This window comes from Hoplias malabaricus, unplaced genomic scaffold (assembly GCF_029633855.1).
Source record: "Hoplias malabaricus isolate fHopMal1 unplaced genomic scaffold, fHopMal1.hap1 scaffold_511, whole genome shotgun sequence".
Classification (NCBI taxonomy): domain Eukaryota; kingdom Metazoa; phylum Chordata; class Actinopteri; order Characiformes; family Erythrinidae; genus Hoplias; species Hoplias malabaricus.
The window spans coordinates 1-7,500 of record NW_027100995.1 but is presented as its reverse complement, the minus strand read 5'-3'; the positions used below and the strand labels follow the sequence as shown (position 1 = coordinate 7,500).

At 39.1% G+C, this 7,500-nt stretch overlaps 1 pseudogene; it reads right to left on the bottom strand.

Moving 5' to 3' along the window:
• LOC136683879 (golgin subfamily A member 6-like protein 22) overlaps positions 1 to 5,507 on the bottom strand; it is an 8,100-nt pseudogene extending 2,593 nt beyond the window's left edge.
• Between the last annotated feature and the right edge of the window lie 1,993 nt (positions 5,508 to 7,500).

Genomic DNA, 7,500 nt, shown 5'->3' with positions numbered 1-7,500 from the left:
TACTAGTAATTATTCAGTAGCTACACTTAATTATAGATGAACTACTAGTAATTATTCAGTAGCTACACTTAATTATAGATGAACTACTAGTAATTATTAAGTAGCAACATTTAATTATAGATGAACTACTAGTAATTATTCCGTAGCTACACTTAATTATAGATGAACTACTAGTAATTATTCAGTAGCTTCAATTAATTCTAGATTAACTACTAGTAATTATTCAGTAGCTACATTTAATTATAGATGAACTACTAGTAATTATCAGTAGCTTCAATTAATTATAGATGAACTACTAGTAATTATTCAGTAGCTACTATTAATTATAGATGAACTACTAGTAATTATTCAGTAGCTACATTTAATTATAGATGAACTACTAGTAATTATTCAGTAGCAACATTTAATTATAGATGAACTACTAGTAATTATTCAGTAGCTACACTTAATTATAGATGAACTACTAGTAATTATTCAGTAGCAACATTTAATTATAGATGAACTACTAGTAATTATTCAGTAGCAACATTTAATTATAGATGAACTACTAGTAATTATTCAGTAGCTACACTTAATTATAGATTAACTACTAGTAATTATTCAGTAGCAACATTTAATTATAGATGAACTACTAGTAATTATTCAGTACACTTAATTATAGATGAACTACTAGTAATTATTCAGTAGCTACACTTAATTATAGATGAACTACTAGTAATTATTCAGTAGCTACAATTAATTATAGATGAACTACTAGTAATTATTCAGTAGATACACTTAATTATAGATTAACTACTAGTAATTATTCAGTAGCTACTATTAATTATAGATGAACTACTAGTAATTATTCAGTAGGTACACTTAATTATAGATGAACTACTAGTAATTATTCAGTAGCTACTATTAATTATAGATGAACTACTAGTAATTATTCAGTAGGTACACTTAATTATAGATGAACTACTAGTAATTATTCAGTAGCTACACTTAATTATAGATTAACTGCTAGTAATTATTCAGTAGCTACAATTAATTATAGATGAACTACTAGTAATTATTCAGTAGCTACAATTAATTATAGATGAACTACTAGTAATTATTCAGTAGCTACTATTAATTATAGATGAACTACTAGTAATTATTCAGTAGGTACACTTAATTATAGATGAACTACTAGTAATTATTCAGTAGGTACACTTAATTATAGATGAACTACTAGTAATTATTCAGTAGGTACACTTAATTGTAGATGAACTACTAGTAATTATTCAGTAGCTACACTTAATTATAGATTAACTACTAGTAATTATTCAGTAGCTACACTTAATTATAGATGAACTACTAGTAATTATTCAGTAGCTACACTTAATTATAGATGAACTACTAGTAATTATTCAGTAGCTACACTTAATTATAGATGAACTACTAGTAATTATTCAGTAGCTACTATTAATTATAGATGAACTACTAGTAATTATTCAGTAGCTACAATTAGTTATAGATGAATAACTAGTAATTATTCAGTAGCTACAATTCATTATACATGAACTACTAGTAATTATTCAGTAGCTACACTTAATTATAGATGAACTACTAGTAATAATTCAGTGGCTACAATTAATGATAGATGAACTACTAGTAATTATTCAGTAGCTACAATAAGTTATAGATGAACTACTAGTAATTATTCAGTAGCTACAATTAATTATAGATGAACTACTAGTAATTATGCAGTAGCTACAATTAATTATAGATGAACTACTAGTAATTATTCAGTAGCTACAATTAGTTATAGATGAACTACTAGTAATTATTCAGTAGCTGTTATTAAACAGTGAATGTAGAGGCTGTAATGATCTGTACATTGGGTCGGAGCGATTCTAGAGAGAGAATGACCCAGAAAGATGCTCTATATGTTACAGAGACTGTAATACACTCTCCTAGAGGACACACAGTGCCCCAAATACTCACAGCCGTGTGTGTGTGTGTGTGTGAAATATCCACAGATTGAGTCTCTTCAGTGTAATCAGCTTTACTGGAGTCACTTTCAACAGCTCAGAAGTCAGGCAGACTGATACACACACACACACTCTCTCTCTCTCTCTCTCTCTCTCTCTCTCTCTCTCACACACACACACACACATTCTCTGTCATGCTTTCTCTCTCTCACACACACTCTCTCACTGTGTCTCTCTCTCTCTCTCACAAACACACACACTGTCTCTCTCTCACACTCTCTCTCTCTCTCTCTCTCTCTCGTTCTCTTTTATAAAATCTATAAAAACCTAAAGAGAGAGAGAGAGAGAGAGACAAAGAGAGAGAGTGAGAGAGTGAGGAAGAGAGAGGGAGAGAGAGTAATGGAGACAAAGAGAGTGAGGGAGAGCGAGAGAGAGTGAGAGAATGAGGAAGAGAGAGAGAGAGTGAGGGAGAGAGAGCATGAGAGAGAGAGAGAGAGAGAGAGAGAGAGAGAGAGAGAGAGAGACTACAGAAAGACCTTGGAGTACAGAGAGCTTGTTTTTGGTATGGTATGGAATGAGACCCAGTGGGGCGGGGTTAACCCTAGTTTAAATGCATATATATTTAACAGCTGAGCTCCTGATTGGCTGGTTACTGTAGTTTAGAGGATGTAGCAGATAAATGCACAACAAAATTAAAAATAAACTGCAAAATGGTCCAGTCTCTCTCCAGCACGTGCTGCTCAGTATGCAGTAGTGCACCTCAGGGCACATTAAGTAAACTACAGAGTACACTGTGGAGGATTGGGATGCAGCCCAAGTGCTTCCTGAGTGAACAGAGCAGGCCTTCTTCCCTCCGCACAAAGCATGCTGGAAATCCACCCAGAATACACACTGTAGGCTCTGTTCATGAAGGAAGTGAAGTTGAATGTTGATTGGTCCATGCACACAGGTGTCCATCACCGACCGGTCAAAGGGGACTGGTGTTTTGTGTGTGTGTGTGTGTGTGTGTGTGTATGTGGTAAATCATGTTGGGAATATGTCCACTGTTCTCAGAGCAGCAGTAGCTTCTTTTGTTCTTATTTTTTTGTCTATTCTCTTTTCTTACAGTGCGTTTTTCTCAGTAATTTCTCATCCTTTCAGACCCATAGTGTTTTGCTGTTCTTCTCACTGTGAAAGGACACAAAAGAGAAATCTACTTCTATTCTCTTCTCATTTTCTTCACTCCTCTTCCTGTCCCCTTCTCTTTCTTCTCTTCACTCCTCTTCTCTCCTCTTCTTTCCTCATGTCTGCTCTCCTCTTCTCTTCTCTTCTCTTCTCTTCTCTTTCTTCTCTTCTCTATTCTTGTCTCTTCTCTTTCTTATCTCCTCTGCTCTTCTCTCTTCATCTCTTCTATCCACTTCTCTCCCCTTCTCTTCTTGTCTCTTCTCTTTCTTCTCTTCTCTCCCCGTTCTCTCCTCTTCTCTTCTTTCCTCATCTCTGCTCTTTTCTTTCCTCATCTTCTCTTCTGTCCTCCTTATCTTCTCTTCAGTTCTCATTTTCTTCTCTTCTGTTCTTTTCTTTTCTTCTCTTCTCTTCTCTCCTCCTTTCTTCTTTCCTCCACTCTTCTCTCCTCTATTCTTGTCTCTTCTCTTTCTTCTCTTCTCTGCTCTTCTCTCCTCTATTTTTGTCTCTTCTCTTTCTTCTCTTCTCTCCTCTTCTCTCTCATCTCTTCTCTCCACTTCTTTCCACTTCTCTTCTCACCTCTCCTCTTCTCTTCTTGTCTCTTCTTTTTTCTCTCCCTTTCTCCTCTCTTCTCTTCTCTTCTCTTTCTTTCTTTTTCCTCATCTCTGCTCTTTTTTCCTCCTCTTCTCTTCTGTCCTTTTCTCTTCAGTTCTCATTTTCTTCTCTGCTCATTCTCTTCTCTTCTTGTCTCTTCTCTGTCTTTGTCTCTGCACTTCTTTTCTAATCACTTTCTATTCTCTCCTCTTCTCTCCTGTTTTCTTTCTTTACTTTTCACTTCTTTAAACCTCCCTTCTGTTCTCTTCTCTCCTCTTCTCTCCACATCTCTCCCCTTATCTTTCTCTCCTCTTCTCTTCTTTCCTCTACTCTCCACTTCTCTCCCCTTCTCTTCTCTTCTTGTCTCTTCTCTTCTCTCCCATTCTCTTCTCTCCTCTTCTCTTATCTTCCCTCCTTTGTCATCTCTTCTTTCCTCATCTCTGCTCTTTTCTTCCCTCCTCTTCTCTCCTCTTCTCTTCTGTTCTCACATCTTCTGTCATCTTCTCTTCTCTTCATTTCTCATTTCCTTCTCTTCTATTCTCTTCTTGTTATCTTCTCTTCTTGTCTCTTCTCTTTATTTGTCTCTTCACTTCTCTTCTCTTCTAATCACTTTCTATTCTCTCCTCCTCTCTCCTGTTTTCTTTCTTTACTTTTCACTTTCTTTCTTTTTTAAGCCACTCTTCTGTTCTCTTTTCTCCTCTTCTCATCTCTTCTCTCCTCTTCTCTTCTCTGTGTTGCCTCCTCCTCTTCTCTTCTCTGTGTTGCCCTCCTCCTCCTCCTCCTCTGAGTCTCTGTTCCTCTCCTCCTCTCTGTATTAGAGACTGTGGTGCCTGGCCGTGTCTCGTTTCCGCTCCACTGGAGCGATGAGTTAATGCGGAGTGTGAATGGAGACTGTGATAAGGCCTTTATTCCAGATCCGTAGCAGCTCTGAAGCTTTTCTAAATCTGCTTTGGAGCGCAGCCTGAGACTCAGTGCGGAGTGTGTTTGGAGTCACGCTCTGTTCACTGTTCGTGGAGTCCGTCTTCAGAAGGTTATAGAGTTCACTCGGGGAAGACGTGTCGATCTGTGGGTTATTCACATCTCTCTCTATTGTCATCCTCTCAGATCTGGGTTGGCTTTTGTTAACTCAGCTTCTTAGTACATCTGTGGCTCTGCATACTTTACTACCCCCCCTCTACCCCTGTTCTTCAGCGCTCAGGACCCCCACAGAGCAGGTGTGATGTGGTGGTGGATCATTCTCAGCGCTGCAGTGACACTGACGTGGTGGTGGTGTGTTAGTGTGTGTTGTGCTGGTGTAGAGTGGATCAGACACAGCAGTGCTGCTGAAGCAGGGTTAAAGGGACCTAACAAATTATGCAGAGTGTGTGTGTGTGTGTGTGTGGTGTGTGTGTGTGTGTGCATCTTCTGTCTCTGTCTGTAATCGGATCGATTGACAGTGGAGCCTTTTAACTGCTGCTCTCAGCTCTCTACTCATTCATCCATCCCTCCAGCCCTTTCCCTGCATCCATCTGTCTCTGTCCCTCTCTCTCTCTCTCTCTTTCTCTGTCTCTCTCTGTCTCTCTCTCTCCTCTCTTTCTCTCTCTCTCCTCTCTCTTTCTCTGTCTCTCTCTGTCTCTCTCTCTCTCTCTCTCTCTCCCTCTGTCTCTCTGTCTCTCTCTCTCCCTCTCTCTCTCTCTGTCTCTCTCTCTATCTTTCTCTCTCTTTCTCTCTCTCTCTCTCTCTCTGTCTCTCTTTCTCTCTCTCTCTCTCTCTCTCTCTGTGTCCAGTGTGTAGTGTGTTTGAATGGAGCTCGGGCTGTTAGCAGTTGTGTAATGGAGTGTTTATTTGCTCTGCGCGGGTGATTAAAGGATGATTAAAAGATGAAAGCTCCAATCTTTCTCCTCTCTCTCTTTCTCTCTCTCTCTCTCTTTCTCTCTCTCTCTCTCTCTCTAATCCCTCTATTTTTCCATCTTTATGTGAAGCGCTCATATTGTTTAAACCCACCCTCAGCCGTTATTTGGAAACTATTCTACAATATCAGCCCATTGCTTTTTGTGATGTCACAAACACCAAGACCTAATCAATTAAACAAATGTAAAATGCAAATAGTCTCTGTGTGGACTATTTAAACAGCAGTTCAGTCTCTGACAGTTCCAATAAACTTCAGTGTGAGTGGGTAGATGCATTTAAACATTTTGTGACATCACAAAATGATCACACTTTGTATTCATTGGGTTTTTGTGATGTCACAAACGTTTAAATGCATCTACCCAAATGTAGACCCCGCCCACTCACACTAACGTTATAAGAAGTGATGTATAACCCAACCCAAACCTTTCAAACAGTCTTTCTTGTATTAATACATGTATTAATTATTAAGGGTTTGTGACATCACAAAATGATCACACTTTGTATTCGTTGAGTTTTTGTGATGTCACAAATGCCTCTCTCTCTCTCTCTCTCTTTCTCCCTCTCTCTCTTTCTCTTTCTCTCTCTTTCTCTCTCTATCTCTCTTTCTCTCTATTTCTCTCTCTTTCTCACTCTCTCTCTTCTCTCACTCTCTCTCTTTCTCTCTCTCTCGCTTTCTCTCTATTTCTCTCTCTTTCTCTCTCTCTCCTCCTCTTTCTCTCCCTTTCTCTCTATTTCTCACTCTTTCTCTCTCTCTCTCTCTCTCTCTCTTTCTCTCTATTTCTCACTCTTTCTCACTCTTCTCTCTATTTCTCACTCTTTCCTCACTCTCTCTCTCTCTCTCTCTCTATTTCTCTCTATTTCTCACTCTTTCTCACTCTTTCTCTCTCTATTTCTCTCTATTTCTCTCTCCTCTCTCTCTCTCTCTCTCTCTCTCTCTCTCTCTCTCTCTGTATATATATATAAACAGAGCAATGCAGTATCACTCACTCAAACTGAATGTATAAAAGGTTTTGCTGTTGCAGCATGAATGCCTTTAAAAGATCCAATATAATCAGGGGTTATTTGCATATATCACTATTTAAAGGCACAGTAGCAAACACAGCCCTTCAAAGGTGCAATAAGAGGTTGGACAGTGGTCATTGAAAGTAAAAGCCAGGTCATGGAGGGAGTGAGTTCAGGAGTCTGGGACCTCTCGCTGTGGCTCTCAGGGTCAAACACTGGAAACTTGTGTGTTTTGGCCGATCAAAGCTGCTTTGTTTTTCCTCGGCACTGCCTACCTCAACAGGAAAGCTGGGTGTGATGTCATTTCCCAGTGTTACCCTGTAGAAGCACTGTCAGCTGAATCCCCAGTGGACCTTCTCCGGCGGCAGAGGAACTGAACGACTATGGGATATGTTTGAGTTAAAGTAGTAATACCATGTTGATGTGGTCATGTTGTAAACATTAATTAAAGCTCTCTCTTTAACCCAAAGCGCTATAAACACGACTGCAGCCCTCCTGTACAAATACAGCCTTTAAATGGCTCTTAAAGTGATGTCTTCAGTGACCTTCAGCAGAAAGAAATCTGTGGAAAAATCAATGAGCAGCAAACTGACAAAAGCAACACAGGTTAAACACTGTTCTTTAAATGGACAATTATCTGGGGTCAATTATTACCGTCTTTTCCTCTGTGTGTTAAGACATGAAAGAGATGACGAGTGACAGACCGAGACAGAATGAGAGAGAGAGAGATGCTGAGAACAGACAGTGATGGAGAGAGAGAAAGATGTGAGAGAGATGTGTGTATGGAGCAGTGGAGCGATTCTGTTCACAATCATTCAACACTGCAGCAGTACTCTCTCTCCTTCACTGCATCTCTCTCTGTCTCTCTCTCTCTCTCACACACACTCACACACAA